Source organism: Simochromis diagramma, unplaced genomic scaffold (genome assembly GCF_900408965.1).
Source record: "Simochromis diagramma unplaced genomic scaffold, fSimDia1.1 OVJJ01000816.1, whole genome shotgun sequence".
Lineage (NCBI taxonomy): Eukaryota > Metazoa > Chordata > Actinopteri > Cichliformes > Cichlidae > Simochromis > Simochromis diagramma.
The window spans coordinates 9759490-9783932 of NW_024386908.1; the positions used below are offsets into that span (position 1 = coordinate 9759490).

The 24443-nt window shown below is 38.4% G+C and overlaps 1 long non-coding RNA gene across 1 annotated transcript; it reads left to right on the top strand.

Annotated features, from left to right (window-relative positions):
• The first annotated feature begins 1504 nt into the window (after positions 1–1504).
• Positions 1505–15898, top strand: LOC120736133. Its single transcript, XR_005696417.1, has 3 exons — positions 1505–1515; positions 14740–14746; positions 15725–15898. It is a non-coding gene; the product is annotated as an uncharacterized LOC120736133 (long non-coding RNA).
• The last annotated feature ends 8545 nt before the right edge of the window (positions 15899–24443 follow it).

Genomic DNA, 24443 nt, shown 5'->3' on the forward strand with positions numbered 1-24443 from the left:
ATGTTTGAATTTCTAAGGATGTTTTCATGCTTGAAATGAATTTATTTGGGGTCTTATAACCTGAAGCAAAACCACCTTAAAAAGCAGACACGGCCTTATGTGCAAACTACAGTCTCCGCACAGAAACACGTCACTTAAAATCATTCTGACATGTGTCTGAGTGCATCATGTTAAATATTCAAAGACAAGAATGTTTCATAAGGAAATGACAGCATAAACACATCACAGAGGACGCACACAGCTTTGCTTCTTTAAACACATGGGTGGAGAAATCGAATGAGTCACCGACCTTTCCTACAAGTCCTCCATCATGAGGCCTCCAGTAAACGTTTTTCACGGATCCTTGTGTGCCTAAAGATGCCATTGAAAGTGGGTTGAAGATTCTTTTATAAAAAACATGTTTGGTTTGAACACAATTTACCGGTTAAACAGCACCAATTCTGCTAGGCGCACTTGTATACTCGTTGTGCAGTGTCTTTGAGTGCTGAACTTCTTCTGTCTCAAATGCCTGTGTCTCTTGATGTAATCCCAGATTGACTTGATGATGTTGCAATCGGATCTCTGTGAAAGTCATCTCCTGTAGCACTCCCTGTTCCTCAACATGTGATATTTTAAAATCTATACATCTAGAAATCAGTGGTGTCCTGTGTTTTAAGCATACCTGCTCTAAATCCAGTTTAATGCATTTTATTATATTAACATATGTCTTTAGAATTTAATCTGTATTCAGTCCTTAGATGATGATACATGATGAGCACCAGTAATGAGATGAGGAGGGAGGAATAGGACGGGAAAACATTAAATTACCCACAAACGTTATTTTTACTGTTAATTGATTAGACACCGAGGGAGCGGATTTACATTTTGAATTGATCATTGTCAGAGAGGGAGAGCTGTTAATGGCACGATTATGCATGCGTGAATTCATGCTATAAACACGCAATGTAATTTCAGTCTTCTGGAAAGTGCTGTATATAAGCACTGAGTGACAGACCATATCTAATTCATTCTCCGCTGAAAGTTTTAAAAGCGAGATAAACTATAACTAAGAACTGTCACTGGATTCGATGTATTTTGAAACAAAACTACAGGTATATGAAGATTAAAAAAAACATATTTTGTTGCCACTGTATAATAAGAACATAAAAATGCATCGCAGATAAAAACACTGACTGAATATGAAATTGGACATGGTCATCACGAGGTCACTCATTGGTTTTTAACTCCTGCATTAAAGCAAAAGTCATTTTGCTAATATCAGCTAATATTAGCAACCTTGGATAGCAAGCTGCATGATCCAAAAACTTTATGGCTGCATTGCACACACATTAATAACTGCTAATTAGTGTCACGTAGTATAGCCTACTAGAATTTCTCAGATAAAAACTCATCCACTGGCTACTCTGTGGGCTACACCTTGGAAGAGGCTAGATTATTTGCAACATAGCTCCATGAAAAATGCCCCAAGGATCCCCCAAGCACCATAAAATTGAATGAGAGGTCCAGTTCAGTCGTGTGAATCAAAGTAAGGTGAAGTACCAGCCAGCCAGCGGCTACAGCCACTGGTGTCAGCATCCAGTTAAAGGGGCCGCGCTCTTAACATTGCGTATACAACAAATGGGAGACAAGGACTGGATTGTTTTTGGAGCTAGCCTCAAGTGGCCATTCAAGGAACTTCAAATTAGACCAAAAAAAGCATTTATTAAGAAAATAAGAAAAAAATCAGCTTCTTTGATTTACAAAACCTGAATGATAAGGCATAGTAAAACAAAACAGGCCCAGACTTGTGTGTCAAACAATAAAAAGGAGATCATCTTTATTAAAAACTTTCAATTAATACTTAAGATGCAGCGTTTGTTGTTTGAACATGCAGTTACAGTCACTGAAGAAATCCTCTTTAATGCATTCACGATGGATCTATCCTGCTTCTGATAATCCTTCATGGAATCTTTTGTACCGTAGTTGTAGTATTACTTTATAATCCCACTCAGCGTTGCTGTGATGTTTCTGGGATCAAATAAATAAATAACTGCCAGGTACAAGAACAGTATATTATATATGTGCAAGCCTCTGTGTCTATATTAAGGTCAAAGGGGAAAATCCGCTCTGATCATTCCACAATGAGATTTCAATACGAACAAACTCAAACAGTGTGTAAGCCTTTGGTGAATAGTGTTAAAGTAAATGAGTATACTAGGACATAAAAGCTGAGTCTTCCCTACCAAACCATTCCTTTGAAATCCAACAGTTCAAAAGAAGTGATAACTTGAATTTTAAGCAATTATACTCGGAGGTCGAGAAGAGATGCATCTCCATCTGCAGGTTTAATTGCAGATGGAGAAGAGGTGCATCTGTAAAAGGTAGAACTAATATTTCACTGATATTTCGGTTTCACGCTGTGTCACGCTGTGGAATTATGTAAATAATAGACCAAAAAAGAAAGCCACAAAACCATGAAAAACACGAAAACCACGCAGCATTTCATCCACCGGCATCTACTGGCAACGCAAAAAGAAAAATGCAGGCACATATTTAATACACCTACACAGACAGGAGACAAGCACATGTAGAAGTCCTTGGGATCCAACGGAACAAAACATCAACTCACAATGGACAGCAGTTACACGTAAAGGGGGAGGAGGTTCTGAAGAAGAGATATACATAGTGTTTAGCCATATCTCAAATTCTGAGTATATATGAAGACTAAACATCTGTCACGGTGCTCAAAAGGGATAGCTTTGATTTATTTTGCAGATTGCAGCATTTTGTTCTCCACTGTACGTTTTCAACACAGAGGAACTGTCAATCCGCCTCCCACTTACCCTACTGTGAAATTAAAATGGATCTGATTACATAGAAAAAACAATCTCTTTCAAAATGACTGACAGATATTTTAATTTGGGAACTGATAGTACATAAGAACTATTTCCGATTTACTGATTTTAAACTCATCAGTAAACACAGTACTCAGCAGAACAACGGGTAACGTCAAAGTGACTCTCCCCACCTTTTGTCTGTGGTACTAATGTGTCGCTATTTTGCTCTTGCATGGACTTAGTACGTGAATGCCATCAGTACTGTTTGTAATACAGATGTAAACCAGAGCAATCCCCAATTTTTTAAAAAAAAAACAAAAAAGCAAAATTATATTCCTATGCAGATATCTGTTTTTAGAGATTAGAGTCAGAGAGACTGACTGGTCCATTACAACTTTGCGATGAGACGGGATAAGGTTTACAGTACAGCTATGCTACTGTGGTATATTCAACACCAGTGCTTTTTTAACAGTTCAGCACTCCACCGTGCACACATTCTCGCCAAGAATATTCATATGTCTTGTACATATACACATATGTGCACACAAACACACACAAAAAGAAGTAGATGAAGAGGAATGCTTTAGCAAGCTGACAGGCAGAAGATTAATCCATCCTTCCCAACCAGTCACTCCTGTTCCCTCCCTCCCCCTGTTTCTCCTTCCAGCCTCATTGTTTTCAATAAAGTGTCAGGACTGGCCATTTTATAATCACATTTGCGACTTGGGATCTGGGATTCAGATGCAATCAATGTCTATTAGAATCACTAGGTTATTGATTGAAAGAGGAGAAATGGTGTGAGCGATCTCTCCCATTTTAATCCTCACCCTGTACCTCACATATATTTTACATATAATGCCAAAGCTGGGATCTACACATTCCCGTGTATGTGGTGCTTGTGTTTTATTGGCAGTAACTTGAGTTGTATGAATAGTAAAATAATAATTTGAAAAGGCGGAGAGCACCCTGAATACTGCCAAATAATTCATGATCCTTCTCTGCCGAGATATACGCTCGCCCGCCACTTCATTAGTTACAACTTCCTGGTAGTGAGTTGGAGCCTATTTTGACTTCAGAGCTAACTAAACTCTTGGTGTAGATTCAAGATTGTGCTGGAAACATAGCTTTGAGGTTCTAATCTACATTGACATGATAGCATCATATAGTTTCTCTAGATTTGTCAGCTGGACATTTACGTGTTTACACACCATTCTGCATTTAATCATTAGATATTATTAATCTCTGGCTGTCCTCCACGTTGTGATTTCCTCTCTATTATTGTAGCATCGTTACATTACAATATGACGTGCCTTCAAGTGACTGTTGTGATTTGGCACTGTATAAATAAAGCTGAATTAACTTGAATTGAAACTCCTGTTTCAATGCATTGCAAAAGTGCTCTGTTGGATTAAGAGCTGTTAACTGTGTGGAGTAAGCTCGTTTTTATGTTCAAGTTTAAAAGTAGTTCAGCTTTGGGGCATTGCTTCTATTATGGCTAGTATTCATTAGAAGGCACTAAGGTCATTATCCTGACACAATCATGTTAATGTGGCAGAAAAAATCATGACTCATTTGACCAGCATCTGTTGTTCAATTTTTCTGAGCCTGTGCTAATTGTAGCCTCAGTTTCCTGTTCTTAGGTAATAGTAATAGTACTCGGTTTGGTCTTCTGCTGATGCAACCCATGTAGCCCATGTCCTTCAAGGTGCTTCTATATACCTTGGTTGTGATGAGCGGTTACTTAAGCCACTGTTGCCTTCCTATCAGCTCTGAGCAGTCTTGCTATTCTCCTCTCACCTCTGGCATCAGCATTACATTTTAACTCTGAAAACACCACTCACTGGATATTTTTGGACCATTCTCTGTAAACCCTAGAATGCTTGTGTGGGAAAATCCCAATAGATCAGCAGTTTGTGAAATATACAACCCAATCCATCTGGCACAAACAACCATGCCACATGCAAAGTCACTTTAATCACTTTTCCTCCCCCAGCCTGATGTTCACTTTGAACTTCAGCAGGTCACCTTGATCATGTCTACTTGCCTAAATGCAAGGGAGTTACTGCAATGTGATTGGCTGATTAGATATTTGCATTAACAAGCAGTTGAACCATTGTACTTAATACTGTGGTTAGTGAGTCTGTGTTAAGTCACTATCACAGAAGTAACAGTTATTTTGTGTAGAAACTGTATTTAAAACATGAAAGATTTTGGGAGGTTGTATTTGATTTAAAAAAAAAATCATGTTTATGGTGACTGTATCTATTTTTTTCTTACTTAAAAAAAAGTAAAGAATAGCTGTGTTCATATTGCATGAAATCCTGAAGGTATGTGTTTTACAGGCAGAAGAGTGATTTAACATTTGCGTACCTGTGTTTTGTGCTAGAAGACAAAACACAGAATGCGAGAAAAAGACAAAAATATAAACCAGTGTGTTGGGAGCAGCGGTTTCTTTGTGTTCTCCCATGCTTCAGTGTACTCTTTATAATACATAATGTTAAACTTAGTGTGTATGTGCATAAGTATGTTTACATAAAGCAATGTTTTATTACTCAGCTTCTGGGCAACATTACCACAAGGTGACATTTAGGGGACAGTTTCACACACTGGGAATATGGCTGATTTCACTGCTGTTCATCACCTGCTTCTGGTAACGTCACCCAGATTTCCAAAAGCTATTTATCAGAATATGTGCTTTTGTGCATATAGATTTATCCAGAATTCTTTGCTATGTAACATTTATTCAAACTCGAGAATTTTCAGCTTTGTGTGAAATGAGTGCATCTACTGAAAGCTGTTAGGTTTTAAAACAGACAAATCCAGGTTAAGTTAATGTGAATCATTTGGTTTCTCTTCAAGGGAGATATTGATATCCTCCTTCTCAAGACACATCACACCATTTTAAATGTTCATTTCAAGTAAAAGAAAGTGACATGAATAACATGAAAGCTCTGTTCCACATCCGGATCTACTTGGAGTCTTTCACAGGGTATCAGGATAGGCTGTTTAGGTTAGAGGTTAGAAGCATCCATGTCTATTTACTCCAGAGAAGGTTGTAAACTCCAATACAAGTTGATTAATCAGTGAAGCTACCTTTTGATTAGCCTTGTCTCATGCTTTCTTGCTTTGTGGTAGATCTTTGTTCTGTCTTCACTGAGATATTTGAATGCTAATCAATAAAATCAAATCAAATCAAATCAAAAGCTGACTACTGACAGCGATATTGACATGAGTTCTTGAGAATATCATGAACTTTTCTGTTAGTGCTCCTGTTTTTGCCTCTGTTAGCTGCTGTTAGTCACTAATGTCTGGTTTACAATAGGAGGAGAGTGTAAGAGGGTAAAAAGAACTGTCCAAGATAGGCTAAAGAATGCATTATGCCACTTATAGGCCTGACAAGATACAGGGTACAAAAGTGGATGCGAGTGTACATTTTCCTGTGTGTGTTAAGCAGTCTCAAGTCCCAAGACAACTCATTTACAGGGAAGTCCTCCCACAAAAGAATAAAAAAACATTCTGCTACAGTCTGCACTCAGCATGCCAGTCACACAAAGAAACATATGCATATGCGTCCAGTCGTACGTGTATATGTGTATGTGAGTGTAGAAGAGGCGTACGTGTCCAAGTCAGAGTTACAAAAGGACAGCTCTTTTCACCCTCTCACTCACATTTTCTCTGTCCAAAACTACAGAATCACACAGTCACACTGACCATTATACAAGCACACATAAAACTTACAAAGGCTGATAAGGATTTATATTCCCCACAGCTCAAGAAGACAAGTCTTGGGAAAAGGCGCAAATTCAGCCAAAGAATAGGAACACCCCATTGTTCAGAGAGATCCAAATACACACACATACACACACACAACTGCACGCACATACTGACGAGAACACACTCTGGCTATTAACAGGAAATGGATTATTGACTGCACTGTGTCTAAAGCAGACCTGTGCTTGAGAGAGAGGCTGTTGTTTTAGTCACTGCATGCTACTCTGCACTGCCTCCTTAATGGAATAATTGAGTCTGGACTTCTATTGACATGCATGCATGTTAAACACACACACACACACACACACACACACACACTTAAACTGACAAATGCTGATAGACAGAGAAATCTGTGAACTACATTTGCTGTGATCACTGATAAGATTTGTGTTATTTGAATGGAAATGAACCTTAGTATTATGTTTGGTTACTGTCTTGGGGTGAAATGTGTGTTTCCATGAAATGAAATTGTGGAACTGATTTGAGATACGACTGGGGGATGGTGAGGTTTTAATGAGTGCTTGTTTGATTTGGGAATAGAAAACTACAAGGTCATTTCTTCATGCTGATTTGTTCTGTTTAACAATAAATACCACGTAGGTTCGCATCTGTGTGCACTTTTCCTTTCCTCCGTCCACTCTTCATTCGTTCTTTTTGTTCTTTCATCCAACCCTCTGCTGTTTTGTTTGGACATGAAGGCATGATTCTTTTCGTGCAGTTCTTCTCCACCAATCTCCCTCGAAGTCGATGAACGACACTCGGGAAGGGGGAAAAAAAGAAAACGTTAACAAATCAAAATAGGCTATGTTCCTCTATCTTTCCAAACTCCACAGCGATCTATAATCAATCCCTAATCTTCCTCATCTCTTTCACCTTCCTACTCTCTCTCACTCCTTTGCGCTATCCTCCCTTTCCTTTCAAGCCCTTCCATGTCACCAGTTAAGATATTGAACCAAAGGCAAGAACAGGACCGTGCAGAGCCAGACAAAATGCACTATTAGCCACGCACACAAGTAAAAACAATGCTAGTTATTTAAGCTATGCAATAAAGTGCTCCAAATCGAAAAATGTATTTTTAAATCATGCACACAAGGCTGAATTGTACCCATGAATGTCATACAGAATTCTTTCTCATGTACACACACAAAAGTGTAGGTCTAGCTTCAGAAGTGATGGTGACACAATGAGGTCAGGATTTCTATAAAAACTTTTTCCATTTACATAAAACCCCATTTCCAAAAAAGTCAGGACACTCTGTAAAAACCGGCATCCACACATAAAAGTTGATCATGTCGAGGAAAAAAAGCCCACAAGACCAAAAAAAAAAAAAGCCACCTCCTCAGAGCCTGAGCTCACTTACGAGTGACCTCTACCTAGTCTGTCTGTCCAGTCACAATTTGATATTTCTTCAGTCATGGCTGCATACTGCACACCCTTTCTTTGGAAAATGGTGTTGTACATACTACCAGCAATAAATGAGAGTTTATCTTAAAGAAGCATCTTATTGGTTTACAAAGCACAAAAACTGCAAAAACAACAACTTGATTGGTCACAGTATCTTCCTGGAGTGTTTTTGTTACATTAGGGTGATAATATCTTCCACCATTACAGTGTCCTGCACATATCTCCATAAAAACCTCATGCTACCTTTGCCTTTTGACCATTTCATTAGTTAAACGTTATTAGTTTCCAGTTGGATCCTCTTTCGGCTTCAGATGTGACTTCATTTTTTTATGTCACAGGAGGCCATTTGAATACAGTGAACTTACTGTCATATTCAAGAAACTCGCAAGTTATCCTCTGATGACTACACTGCAGTCAAAAAGAGATGGACATGGTCAGCAACAACAGTCAGGTAGACTGCAGCATATAAATAGGGGCTTATTTGGTACTACGGGGCACAAGGTGTGCCAAGAAAATCTCCTCCACACTATTACTCCACCACCATCATTGTTTACAACAAATTCTGACCCTGCCAACCAGAGGCGGAGCCAGACATTTGAAACACCCGGGGCTTAGCCCAAAAGGGTAGTATGCATGTGGGATTTTTTTTTCCCTTGGGGGGGGGTAGAAATGACTGAAAGATTAATTGGCTCTGTTTTGAGTTTTGTTCAAAAAAGAATGACTTCATATAGGGAAAAATATATATCACATGTGCAGGACACCTTAAGCTAGTTTTTTAATTAAGCAGCAAGGCAGAACAAAATCAGGGCTGTATCAAGACACGAGGACTAAACCCCAATTCAACCAGACCAAGAACTGATCCAGAATTAAAACAGGACTACAACAGTTCAAAATCAGGACTACTTGGGACTTAACCAAGACAGAACCAGAATCAGAACTAGATGATAGTAGCACTAAAAATCATCATAGACCTGCACTACATTTATTTTTTAATTTTACCAAAGTACAATATTTAGATTGAGAAAGGTTTATATAATTATTTAGCCTTGTTGTGCAAACAAGCCTTCATAACTTAATAAATATAGAATTTGAAAAATAACAAACCTAAAAAGAAACACTAGGTATGAGATACATGAGTACCTATGATACAGTGATACTTTTGGTAAACAACCATTTGACTAACATGTGTGTCTCACCTGCTCTTGTTCATCTCTGTTCTGTCCTCATTCTCCATCTCCCTCTCTGTTCCTCTCTCCCTCTTTGTGCTGACAATCATCAAATATACAGATATTTACAAACTCTTCAGATAAAAACACAAACACTTTTTAATTGTAACATCAAATCAGACTAAATGTTTATTTTTTTTTAGATTGATAAATATAAAAAACACATTTGTTAACTTTAAGAGTAAAGAGAGAAACTGTCTGTATTTCTTAATTGCAAATGGCACCAAATTGTATTCAAAATTGAGCCACACTTATGGAGCTCCACAGTTCTTTTCCTGGTGTTTTGGTTGACATCTCTTGATTTTCCCATGTCACAGAAACAGGCTCTGTGTTTTGCCTTATATGCATCCACAGCTGTGCCACCAGTTTACTCACATGGACTCTACTAACCTATCAGAAGCTTCTTCAGCTCAGAATGGAATCGTCTGGAGTTTTCTTATTAATTAACAATAAACTTAGTGTACATGTACTCCTAAATTTGATGAAATTGATAAAAAACAGAAAGCTCTGTCTCTCTTTATTGTGACATTTAACTAATTCAAAAGATATTTCAATATTTATCTAAAACAAAAGTTTACTCTAAATTGATGTTGTGCAGTAAAAATGTTTTATGTTTTCTCCCTAAAGTGTAAATATCTGGTTACAAATGTGAATATCCTGCTGTGTACTGAAATTCCTCTTGTTTTGCATACAAATATACTGAACAACATACAAAGCATAATATATAAAATAACATTTACCTGAGTTTCTTCTTTGAAAGAAGCCTCTAATATCCATTCTTATATTTCAGTACATAGCTGAAACCGATTTAGTCGGGGAGGGTAAGAACTGAAAATATGAAATAAACACACGTAAGCTAAGACTCTCTAAAAAAAAATAGCATTTGTTCGACTTTTCATTTCGCCATTTGTTGATTCACTTGAAGAGCAAGTAACGTAATATGGGTCAAGTGATCAGTTTGATATCAATCTTTCGTGATGCACCGTCATATTTACATTATTTGTACAGTATGAATGATTTGCTTTGGTACCTGGTCAAACTTAAGCTCTCCTTAGTATGGCTGGCTCCGTCTCTCCAACAGCGCACTCACAGGCGGCAGCTGCCCCGCCCCCTCGCTCAGTCGCTTAGTGCCTGAGCTTGGATCATACCAATATCAGGGGGGGATTCACGCACAGTCGTAAATTCCCACAGTGTGCACTATGTGCTTCGAATATTGTGTGTACTTTTTGTTTTATACAGTTGTCAGCCAGGCATCTAACTATGAAAAAATTGCACTCCAAAATACCCCGGGCTTCTGACAAAACAACCCGGGCTTAAGCCCAGTAAGCCACCCCCACGCTCCGCCCCTGCTGCCAACCAACTGTCACAGCAGAAGTTGGGACTCATCAATGTCTTTCCAGTCTTCCCTTGTCCAATTTTGGTCAGTCTGTGTGAATTAGTAGCCTCAGTTTCCTTTTCTTAACTGACAGGAGCGGTATCTGTTGTGGTCTTCTGCTGCTGTAGCCCTTCTGCTTCAAGCCCAATGCGATGTGCCTTTCAAGAGGCTCCTCTGCATACCTTGTTTCCAATGAGTAGTTGTTTGAATTACTACCAAATATCCCAGTAGGCCAGCAGTTTCTGAAATATACAAACTAGCCCATTTGACCGCAGCGACCGTGCTCAGTTTGGACTTCCACAGGTCATCTTCATCATTTCTACAAGCCTAAATGCACTGGGTTTCTGCCATGTGATTGGCTCATTAGATATTTGTGTACCCAATCGTCATGTCAAGTTGACATGACCATACAGAAAAAGTCTCATGATCACCAACACTGTCACAATAAATAATTCAAAGTGAATCAAACAGTTGCTAGTACAGAGTTATGTGGTGTCTCTTGATGTTTATTCTTGAAGGAAATATACTTTATATTCATATTCATTGTGAGCCAGAAATACAATATAATAACAATAACAGTCACACGCAGAGACATATGCCTATGTTTCCATGCATGTGTGTGTGTGTGTAGCTGTAGTTTTGCTACAAACATTTTATTCTGAAATCATATTTTGAGTGTATCTCCTTATAGACACAGCCTATGTAAGAGTCTTCAAGGTCCGCAATAAATCTACTTCTCCTTTACCTTCATCTACCTTCACAGGTGCCTATTGCCTTAGGAAATGTTAATCCTGCCCATATGGACACGATAAAAGAAGAAAAATGTGAGAGATTAACAGTTTAAGAAAAACGGGAGAAAGGCAGAACAAAATGAGAGACGAGAGAAGAGGGACTCAGGTTGCCAGATACTGAACAGCAATTAGTCCATATGCTTTTGCAAGCATAAGGACACCTGCTGGCCTCCAATTAAACATAAGATCTCTTCTATACCTGCTACCTTACTCTCCCGTGCATCATTTGTAGATTTTTTTTCCTCAGAATCAAAGGATTTAAAAAAAAAAGCTACAGTTCTAAGAGAGAAGAAAAATACAGACATGAAGAAATGAAACCAGCTGGATTACTATGTTGACACTGAACACTGAATTAGGGAAAGCTTTCTGCTACTCTGTCATGAGAGTATGCATGCGTGCATATGTATATGTGTGTATCCCCTGCTGAGGTTATATGGTATAAAGAGTTGTCCCACTTAACACCTGTCTACTTGCTGTCTGTGACAAATTTACAGCCATTTTTTTTTTTAAACCAGACTACTCAGGTTCCCAGACATGGATTAAGCCCAGTACCAGACATAAACTTTATTCAATACTTTCTTTTTGGTGTGGGACTCAACTTAATCCATGTCTGGGAAACCTGCTGTTTGTCCTTTATACAAACTCTCCGTGTGCCACTCATGAAATACACTCAATGACCAGATAAATATTCTTTTAACATTTTTTTTAATTCCATTTGTTCTGCAAACCTTTCCAGTATACTGCTTTTGTTTTTTCCATAGTTGGGAAAAACCTGGGCAAATTTAAAAGGATAAAGTCTAAAACCCACCAAAAACATTTTTAAATGAATGTAAAGGTCAAATAAACAGTGGGAAAGATCAGGTAGGAGAGGAAAGGCAGAAATCTGAGAAAAGCCTGGACAGCTCCACATGAAATCACAAATGCAGCCCAATTTCATATTCCCAAGATGGATTTAGTCTGCATTTCCTGCAGCGCTGTCATGTTTCCTTGGGAGACTTCCAAAGTTCATGATGATTTTAAATCCTTCAGTGCCTGCTGTGACTTCAGAATCCAGCTCAAGCCATTCAGAGACACTTTTTCTACACCAAGGTCTCATTTTATGAGAAACTCTCAGCAATTCTGACAAGTTTTGCAGAACAGCAAACAAATTGCTAAACAATAATAATTACAATAAACTAAAAATACTTTGATTTAGATAGAACCTTTAAAAGCAGTCAAAGTGTTTTGAGTGGAAAGTAAAAGGAGAACGCTCACATTGTAAATTACAGCACAAAATATTGAAGCCAAACAAAAAAAGACTAAATGAATTCAAAGTAGAGATGGGGTTAAAACAACAGGATAAAAGAATGCAATATTGAAAAATGTCAGCATATTAATAAACAAGTGAAAAGTAAAAGCAAAAAGAGCAATATGAAAAAAATACATTAAGAAATAAATAAACAAGACAACAAATGCAAAAAATGTGTTTTGCAAAATTACTCAAATGAAGGCTCGGGTCTTGGAAGCATCATCTCACCAGGGTGGCCACTGAAAGGGGATTTTCTGGTGTCCTTTAAGGCAGCGGTCCCCAACCTCCGTGCCACCGGTACCGGTCCGTGAGTTGTTTGGTACCGGGCCGCGAGAGTTGAGGCTCGGGTGTAAAATTTATGGTTTTCAGGGTTTTTATTGTTATTTTTTTAATCGATTTTATCGTTAGCTCGGTTTCCCTGGGTCTTTTCCCGTGTGTTATGAATAAATCTTTTTCTTTTTTTGGTACCGGACATAAACCGGTCCGTGGTGCAAAAAAGGTAGGGGACCTCTGCTTTAAGGTGAGCACGTAGTTGGGGAGGGTCAAAGTAGGGCTGAGAGTAAAAGTAGTGCATAGCAAATGCTTCAGGGGTCAGGACAAAGTCAAGGAAACAAGTTGCAACACAAGGATGCTTTATTCTAGTGTTATTCAATTGTCAGTGAGATGAAAGATGGCTGTGGCCAACATAAACTGCATCTGGTTTTTATAACTGCTGCTATGGAACATGGTAACTATGTATATCAGAAGAAACAGACCAAGATCTATAATATTTTTATCTGCTTTTAACTTTCACTGCCTCAAGCTGATACTGATTGTCTTTTTAAATTATGTTATATATCTATTTTTAATGTATTTTATTTTATATTGCTTTTTAAGTGTTATATATCACATGCTCACATCTTCATATCATGCTGCAATAAACAGCTGACGAACAATATTTGGATAGCTTTTGATTATGAAAGAACTGCTTGTGTGTTTTGCTTAGTGTGAAACACAAAACAGTGTTGTGGCCTGTTGTGATCAGAGTCTCTGCGGGATCAGGCCGTAATGGATGGAAATCATGCAGAAGTGGGTGGTTGCGGGAGTGTGGGGGGAAAAAAATCAGTCCCTCGCATACATCTGAAACAATGACTAAAATATTAAAGAGACAACTTGAGATTGAAAATATGTTTGCACCTGCTCCTCTGTCTCACTCTTAAAGACAGACACACTGAGCAAACTGACAGCGGATTTTCAATTCCACCTCCACAAGTGGCCTGAAGTATGAGGAGGGGCAGCAGGAGCCACCACAAACTCTATTTGGTCCCTTTTTTGGGCTTTGTTCTACAGCCCAACTTATTTTAAATTCCAAATCTAGGCACTTAAAATTCTAATCTTTTATTCATTTTTATTCTGATTGTGAAACACGTAGGTGGTTTGAAGTGCTTACGGTCACTTCCCAAACAGCATTTAATGATTACAGACGTGCCAGGCAGAATGGCTGCTTTCAATCTGCCTGCATGGTTATTCAATAATTCTAACTCTTATTTTTCATTTCATCTGTTCTCATTGACTGACACGAACACGGAGCGAGTAGCGTGTACAGTATATGGAACAATTTTGACCTTCATGAGCACAGTAATGCACAATAATGTCTCTGTGTGTTGTTAGCACATGCATGCATGAAAATACAGTCAAGGTTAATTCAGACTTTCTAATTTTCATTTTCTTATCACAAACTCTCACATGCAGGCAAAAAAAAAGGTGCACCTCAAGGATATACTAATTGCGAGCAAATTAATTCTCATAACTCAACAGACCTCATCATCCTAATTCTAAAATGCACACATACTTAAAATGCTGCTAATGCATCCTCCTAACCAGGAAATGTAACCTTAGCCACCTAATAGTGGAGATCCACAGACTATTATGACATTTTGTTGCTATGGTGGGTATGTGTGTGTGTGTGTGGGAGGGGGACTCTCTGGTTACTTGGATTACATCAAGATAATAGCCACACACAGTTGGTGCAAATGTGTTGGCTGCACATCCATGATCCGTGAATCTCCCGTTCCACCACATCCCAAAGGTGCTCTGTTGGACTGAGAGCTGGTGACTGTGGAGGCCATTTGAGTAAAGTGAATTCATGATCATGTTCAGGAAACCAGATTGAGATCATTTGAGTTTTATGATATGGCATTTTAGCCTACTGGAAGCAGCAATCAGAAGATGGGTACACTGTGGTCGTAAAGGGATGGATATGGTGAACAAAAAAATATTCAGGTTAGCCGGGCATTTAAATAATGCTCAGTTGGTAATAAGGGGCCCAAAGTGTGCCAAGAAAATCTCCACCACACCATTATACCACCACCAGCAGCAGCCCATTAATTCTGGGCAGTGTAGATCCACGCTTTCTCGTTTACATCAGATTCTGACCACCTAAATGTTGCAGCAGAATTCGATACTCATGACACTTATCAATATTCTGTTGTCCAATTTTGGTTTACAGTCGCAAGGTTTACCATTCTTAATTTAGACAGGAGTGGCACCTGGTGTGGTCTTCTGCTACTGCAGCCTGTGTGTTTCAAGGCTGGATGCATTTCGCATTCAGAGTTGCTTCTTCTGCATATTTAGATTCTACCAAGTGGTTGTGTGAGTTAACGATTTCTTCCTATCTAGCCATTCTTTTCCGACCTCTTGACCTCTTTCCTCTCTATTTTGATGCTCAATCTGAAATTTAGCAAGTTATCTTGACCAGGTCTACATGCTCAAATGCACCAAGTTGCTGCCATTTAATTGGTTGATCAGATAAAACTGTTAATGTTAATGACTGATCTAAGGAGCTTGGAAAGAAAAGTGTCTGAACTTCTTTAAGTTGCTTGAAGACGTTTCACCTCTCATCCGAGAAGCTTCATCAGTTCTAAGGTCAAATGGTGGAGAGTCCCAGATTTAAGCCAAACAGCCACAACATAGAAGAGCCACCTCGATGGGACAAGACTAGGCTGTCCATCTGCATCTAAAGGAAAAAGGTCAGTCTTTTGAGGACACCAATGTTCATATTTTGGACAGAGAAGTCATCTATGTCCACTGTGATCAACTATCTTTGAACAGCGGCGGTGGCTTACGACTCCAACTGTCTGCCATATATACCAGTTTTGAGATCCCTTCCCAGATGCCTTAACGCCCACTCACATTTTGGGCCTTTTGGCCTCAGGAAATCACATGATGGGGTGGGGTTAGGTTTCACAATGAGCTCAAACCTTGGCTGATTGCGACCTACACCCATTTTCACACATTGGCTCATGTGATTAGGTAAAGGATCATTGGGGGGGTCCATGTCCCTCTTGGGGGGACAGTCCCATAGTGCTTAAATCTGGGACTCTCCACCATTTGACTTTAGAACTGAAGAAGCTTCTTAGATATGAGGTGAAACATCTTCAGGCAACTTAATGAAGTCCAGACGCTTTTCTTTCCAAGCTCCTTAGAGTGTGATGACCTGGATGACTGAGAACCTTCACAGACATGTTAATGATTGATAGAATGAAAAAAATCAAACGCACATGAAAAATGTATGCCATATTTTTTTTGCCCTCTGATGTGGAAGGCCTGAAAAAAGTTTGATAATTACTGCCTTAAAAGGGAAGGTCACTGCTAATTGATACTAAATTGTTTTGGTTCATTATTTCTATCCCTGATGGTAGTCTCTTCCAAGGGTTTAAGTATGAACATGATGCCAGTCATGTGCTATGGCCTTTAGGGCCGCAAGAGTTGGGTGTTTATCCCTCCAGTAGAGTTCGACTTGTTGAATCAATGCTGAGGAGGACTGGAGCTGATTTGGCAGAAAGTAGTTTGTAGACAAAGTTAGGGAAATCTGAAATAAATCAGTTTACACAAATAAGACTACAGCAGCAGCCTGCATGGCATTTGATAAAGAATAACAGCAACTATAGAATCATTTATAGCAAAAAGTTATCTACTTACCGTAGTCATAGAAGACAACAGAACGTTCCACCCAAAGGATAACTTATACACACATGTACCTTAAAATGGAGGATTATACAAAGACAAAACACAGTACTAGGAAGCCTTTTCCTCAAGCCATAAGAGCAGAATAACAGAATACAGAGAAGGTCAAACGAGTTCCATCACAACATCTTATTAAGTCTACGTCACCAGTCTTCAGATACTTCAAATGCAAACAAACTTTAAGCTGAAGTTACTAATGTTTTCATGTAAGGTAATCTAGAAAAAGTCAAAACCGAATTTGCATGCCATATTTAAATTCAGGGGAAGATAGATATGACAGATAGCTTATCTAAATGTCAGTGAATTAAAATGATACAAAAAAAGAAACAGATGGAGTTGCCCAGTCTGAAGAAAATGATGAATAATAACAGGTTTATGATGAAATCTAAGTTTTAAGTCATTACTAAGCCAGTCTTGCTGTCCAAGACCATTCTTTTTTGTAAATAACACAACTTTGATATGTGTGTTATTTCAAGACCACTGAGGAAAGGTGTATGGATAACATGGAACTTATAATATACTCCAAGCAATCAGAATTTTGTCATCAGGCAAAAAAAGATCTTGCTGTATTTTTCAGCAGGTTATTACAAACACAATATTTTAGACTTCATCCATATCTATGGTGCGGAACAGGCTGTTTTGTCCACAAACAAAACAATAGACCTGATGAAATGAGCTGAGCACCTCAGGCAGTGTACCAACGCTGGTAAAAATTGAACTCGAGGAGGCTAAGAGGTACTTAAGCAGAATACAAAAAGTCCATGCAGGCACTCACTCTGCGAACATATTCAATTGAGAAAATAACAATGAATGATTAATGGTTTTCATTAAATATTCCAGACCACAATAAATTCCCTTGGAGCCTAAGATGTTTATAACCCCATATTATTAGTATACATCTAATAGTGGGTATCTTGAAGAACCAAATTAACTGGGTGATGCAGAATACAAATAATAAAGAGATGCATCTGTATTGCAACTGATCCTACAGATAGTTTAGGTGTGCATCAGGAAAGAAGGCTGTTATCATCTGTGTTGGGTTTGTTCAGAGTTAATGGAACCTTATGCCTCTGGCTATTTGCAAATGATGGGGGAAAAAAGTTTGGGGACTTATTTAAGGCCAGCACAAACCCTCTTTTGACACCTGACTGTTTTCATGTTGTAATTAACAATCGATAGGTGTTGAAATTATTTTGGCTTGCATTTACTTTCATAACCACAAAATTGGGCAAGAGTATTTCATTGAATCATAAAATGTGATTTTATAAGCTTTGCTTTACTGTTAATTACACTGTTAATTACACCCTTATTTAACATATTCATATACATATTCAACATGTTTCTTAACTAATAGCTGCAGGAAGTTCTGCAAGATGGAGGTGCTTCTAAGAACAGAGAGAGTGTAGTACAAAGGAGATCTTTTTTTATATTTTAAGAATGCCAAGGAAAGGATTTAGCAGAACATTTCGATTGCCAAGGTACACTATTCTTAATTTGCTGGAGGAAATCGAGGCTGACCTGTCACCCTTCATTTTTTTGGCCTCTGGTTCTTTTCAAGGAGTCAAGCAGGCCTTTAATTAAGTTCTTACTTTCATATAAGTGTCATAAGGCTTTACATCATTGCACACCAACACATGGACACACACCAAACAAACATAGCACACAATACAAATGGCATCTCTGTGTTTATAAATTTTACTCATTGTTAATAGATGACCCACAGAATTTTCAATTTCCATCAGCATTTTCTCCGCAGTTGTGGTGGCCTCAAACTAATCTGAATAAATTCGGCCCTGAGGTCATAAAATGATGGTCAGCGCTTTGTGTGACTGTGTTACAAATAACAGTTTCGTTTTAATCGTTATGTTCAGTCAAAGTGCTGAGCTAAGGCAAGCTGAGAAACATCCTTTAGTGTTTATGAACCCATTTCTGTTATCTTCACTTCCACTTAAACACAATGAGCACCCTTCGTTGATAAGATATTGTCCATGGCCCCCTCGGGCTGCTCCAACACACATGCACGCATGCACACACACTCACACAAACACACATACACATACAAACACACACACCTCCAGGGTAAAACTCAGCTTGATAAACCAAAGTCATTCAGACAAAGCGTTAACACAGCACCATGTCTGCTCCATCAAAATCAATAATGGCCCAAGGGCAAGTGCTATGGTTATATTTAAGAGAAACATGGTAGCACCACCAGCAGTAATAACCATGTCAATGAACTCCACAGAAAGGTCAAAGCTTAACAAAAGAATTCCTCCTTATAAATATTTAAGTGTGATTAACATTAGCAGACCTAATTAAGCCATCAGTCTTTGCCATGAAAGGGCCTTTGATTAGTCGACAAACAGGACGCCTCACTCCATTGACTCTGCAAGGTGTGATGCGGGAGCTGCTGAGAAAAGGGTGTGACGGTGGGGCATTTTTGTCCTTTTATTTGCTTTATTTGTTGTAAAGACTTTCAACCAAAATGTAGATTATAAATTTAACCAATATTATGGAATTGCTTTAAGTGGTTTTAATGCAATATAACCAGAAAATCAAACATAAATATTTTCTTCAGCATAAAAAACCCTGTTGTACTGAATGCACTAAAGCAATTTTTAAAATATTTTCATTTCCCTAAACATGACCAAAAAAAATATGAATTTACCTCAAAAGTGGTAATCTAATGTTTAATTATGTAAATGCACAGGAGGTTGAAGACCAGCATGAGTACTAAAAAAGATTAAACAACACATTTGACAACTTTCTCAGGGCAAGCAAGGCAAACAGTGATTGCCCATTGAAATCTAAAAATAGATCTTAACTAAAACATACCAAAGTGAAATGAATTTCTCTCCTTTTATTTCAAACATGTTCTGGCATAAGGTTTTTTTGCCTGTTTGCACCCATACAAAGTATTTGCCAATAACAAATAACGTGATTAATTACAAAATGCAGTTTTTAATTGAATTATTTCATTTATTAAGGGGGAAAAAGCTATCAGATCTACATGGCTCTATATGAAAAAAATAATTGCCTACTAGATCTAATAGCTTGTTGTGCCACACTTAACAGGAAGAACTGCTGTCAAGCGTTTCCAAAAACTGACAATGAGCAATGAGCTGACTTTCACATTGCTGTAAAAGAATTTTGGCCCACTTTTCTTTGCAAAATTGTGTTAATTCAGCCATATTGGAGGGTTTTTGAGGATCAATTGCCTGTTTAAGGTAATTCCAAAGCACCTTAATCAGATTCAGATTGACTAGCCCTCTATAAAACCTTCTTTTTCTTTTTCTTCTCCTTCTATATTTTTATAGTCAATCAGAGGTGGGCTTGATTCGGATGATTGTCCTGCTGCATAACTCAAGTGTACTTGAGGTTCAGAGCATGGACTAATGGCTAGATATTTTCTTTTAGGGTTTTTGGTTAGAGAGCAGAATTTAGGTTTCCACCAAACACAGAAAGTCATTCAGATCCTGAAGCAGCAGAGCAGCCCCAGATCATCACACCACCACCAGATAAATAGGGCTAAGTAGGTTTGGATAACTTTTTATAAGAAATCAGGAAGGAGACAAATGCTTTTTAACATTTGTCTATCTTGTGGATGGATTCTGAAATTGTCCGTAGAAACAGGTTTGACTCTGCTTGAGTTAATTTCCACTGGAATCCATAGGGAGCAAAGTTTTGATGGGTGTGGTTGTACCCCTTTAATAATAGCGCGAGTTTGCTGAGAGGCAAGCAGATTTCTGTGATTGTTTGCACATGCACATTGTGGATGAACCTCTTGTCTTTAACGGGAGCTTGATGAGAGATTAACATTCTGCCATGGGCTCTGCCTTGACTGCTCTGAGATCAGGTAGTATCTGTGCATTGTGAGTACAGAATAGGTATTAGCAATTTAAAAAAAAAAAAAAAAGCACATTGTGCATTATCTCTGTAACCAATGCATTTTCTCTTAGTAAACACCATATGTGTCCAACATATGTGAAGTTATAGTGCAGTGTGGAGATGTGTTTTTTAAACACCTTTAGCATGTTAGCAGTGAAAACCTTGATAACGGAGAGGAGATTACTCCTGTCATGTTCACTTTAACGAAACAGGAAAGTTGAACAGGTGCAGATCGTACCAGCACTTGCAGATTAGCATCTCTGAGAAATCACTTTGTTGAATGAAATTTAAACAGCTGTGTTGCCAACACCGCAGTGATATTGATCCATACAGCACAGGTAGGGAACATTTTTCTGCAGAATAAATGCTTTTGCTTTTGATTACCTTATGTTCAGTTTGCCAATAATTCAATGTTATGTGTAGTTAAGTATTTACATGATGTTGTTCTGTTGCTTTGCTACTTTACTAAAGGAATATAACATTTCTTCCACTACCTGTCAGGTAATGCTGAATTTTCTAATAACTTTAGAAGTAAAACATTTTAAATTTATATTTCAAAATGTGAGCATTTATTTTGCCTTAAACTTGATCAATTTGCTTAGTAAATTGTCCGGTAAGAAGTTGTATGCCATCAGCACTTATCGACAGACATGCATGTATATATATCAGCACACATCAGCCAATACAGCATCTCGTTTTAGTGGCAAACTGCAACTACACCCAGATGGATTCATGCATAGTGCTGATTATGCAATATTGTCCTCTGGATTGTACACATGGTGTGTGTTTGTGATAATGACTCCACAGTGCCACCAATCCCAGTATGACCCAATCACCAACATTAAAAGGAGATAATCATGTCAGAGCGTGCGTCTGCGTTGTGAATGCCTCGAGGCACTTTCCACAGCTGGGACAATGAGGTATAAAACACAAAGCATGCTTTAGTGTATCTGAGTGTATGAATGTGTATAAATGTGCAATATCTCTGTTTGCCCTCCAGCCCTCTGCTCACAATATGAGAGTGTGCATGTGCAAGAGCTATGGTCATTGTCAATAATAAATGACTGTGTGTGTCTGTGTGCTCGGCATGTTTGTGTGTGCGCACTTGTATTTGTGTGAACAAGTGTGTGTGTGTTTAACCTTAACTGCATGCGTTCATGTGTTGAAGCACTTCACGTGGCAAAAGGAGGACAACTGCAGAGTACATTTCCGTCTGTGCATGTGTAGTTCTCATCAGGAGGGACAATGTGGGCACACTGTATATAAACGGGCCCCAGTAACCCCAGTGACTTGGGCCTCAGGACAAAATTAACGCTCCAGGCACCAGCTGCACACCACATTGCAGCCAAGGCGCAGCACAAGTTGTAAGTGTAAAGTAATTTAAATCCTCTTCTGAAGGGTGAGAAAACATTTTTTACAGTTGTGGGGATTAGTCTAAACTGGCTTCTTGCAGGTCACGGATGGATAGGCTTATGCGGGGCCATGTAACAGGTTTAGTGGCCACTGGCTTATGGCATTCTCTAACATGTAGTGACTCTCTACCATTCACATGAGACTAACTTATTGCTTCTGGAAATGTTTTTTAGGCCTTTTCTCTGTTCAGTTTGTATTAATTAATGAATTCATGGCAATTACTTATCCTACAGCTCTTATATACTTAGGCGGTTTTTTTATGGCATTACAATTTGGTCATTAACATATGATGTTGTGGTATATTATCATAATGCACACAATGTAGCAATAGATTTCAGCAAGTCAGCTAGTATTTTTTATTGCTAAGGTCTTAATTTTTTTTTCCAGTTATAGTCTTTTAATCTTCCCAGGTGTAGAAGCTTTACCATCGGCAGTGCTGCAAATAACTGTGTAGGACCTGCTATTGTAATGCTGCCAAACAAAAGTGACCAACTTCCTGTGCTTCAGTTCCTGCAGTTCCTCAAATGGCCACTTGAGGCTTTAAGGCTTTAAGGTTAAGGCTTAAAATGACGGACCGGGTGGGCCGACAAAGGCAGGTGTAATTGATCACTGTTAGCCAATTTCAGTCACCGAAACAGCGTCTCCATAAAGTTTGATGACTTTTTGAATGTAATACAACAATTATATGCAGTTATACTAGGATGAACAGTCATTAAATAATACTTGTCAAACTCCAAAAGTAGATTCTGTTCATCTGGACGTAGCGTTTTCAGTCCAGATGAACAGAATCAACTTTTGGAGCTTTACTTACCTGGATGATTGAGAATGCATCAAGACGAAATACTTGTCAAATAACAGGTTGTTGAAATCACTTCTAATTTCTTTATATTTGTTTAGAATGAGCCAGACTTCGTCCAAAGTGGTCAAGCAATAGTCTATCAAAGTTCTATCAAAGGCATAAGTTCTGCTTTGGTCTTTGGCCACTTTTGGATTCATTTTCAGACCAGTCCTTGTACCTGATAATTTTCATATTTTGTTTGTTTGTTGTTTACCCTATGAATCGTTTAAGCATAAAAAGGCACTTAACTCAAGTGTTGTTCTACAAATTTCAAATTGGATTATTATACTGTGTTCTTTAGCTCAATCTAGAAAAAAAAAATCCAAAAAGTCGAAGTTTACAGTTTGACAAACAGTATTTTTGAACTAACAAGGTGATTCCCAAAGAGCTATTAGCAAAAAAAACGTGGCATATCTCGCCATTGTGTGCAGTGTTTATGCTTAAAAATTTTGAGGAATTGTATAAACTGTTTTTGCCTTAAATATATACATTTCTATTCATGTTTGCACAGGTTTCAATAGATTGCTGCATCTATTTCCCTTTTCAAAGCCAAATACAAAGAAATGAAGGGTGGTTCAAGACTTTTGCGTAGCACTATAAAAGCATAATATTTCACACTTCTGCTACAGAAAGTTTCAAACATAAAACCTGATTCGTAGCCTCTCATAGAGAGAGTGACAGAGGGCTGCACAATATGCATGTAGGAAAGAATTCAATTTCCAATGCCAATTTATATATTTTCAAGTAGTTTGATTGATTTATTATTCTGTTACAGTGTACATTCCAGTGTGTGCCTTTAAGGTCATCCTCATCTCAGTTTTCAAAAATACCCGTGTACGTGTGGACATAGCCTCAGTGTGGACGGGAGGTCAAAACGGAGAGAAAACGCATTAATGTGGACGTAGCCTTAGGCTACATCCACATGTACACGGGTATTTTTGAAAACGGAGATTTTCCGTTTTTGTTTTAAAAAATAATCCCGTCCACACGTAAAGGCAGAAATGAAGGAAAACGCTGCTAGGAACATGCCAAAGCAGCAGGTGGCGATATATTCCTAACCGTGTAGAAATGTTGGCCAATCAGAAGTCTAGAAGCCTCGGTGGGAAATAGTAAACAAAGATGGGGCGTAGAAGCAGAACCAGTCATGTGTGGAGGGACAGTAACTGTGTGTGTATATGTAAGCATTTAAACACTGCAGAGAGTACAATTAACAGTAACAGTATTGTAGAAATTCATTTCACCAAAACAATAACTTGGCGCACACTGTGACGTCAAAAAAAGCGCACATCTTTGACACTGCGTTTTCTGCGTTTTTCTCGTCCGCACATAAATGCAAAAACGGAGTTTTAGAAAATATCCACCCTGGTCGGAGTTTTTAGAAATCTCTGTTTTCAGTGACCGAAAACGCCGTTTACGTGTGGACGAAAGGTGCAAACGCATAGAAAAATCTGCGTACGTGTGGACATGGACTACCCTTCATACATTCACAGCTATCCATCACACCATCACTATCACTTGTTCAACAGATAATTCTTTATCTCCACACCAGAACAACAAGCCTGAGATTTATACATAATTAAAGTTACTTTAACTAACATTATGCACTTGTTGGTAACTAAATTGGTAAC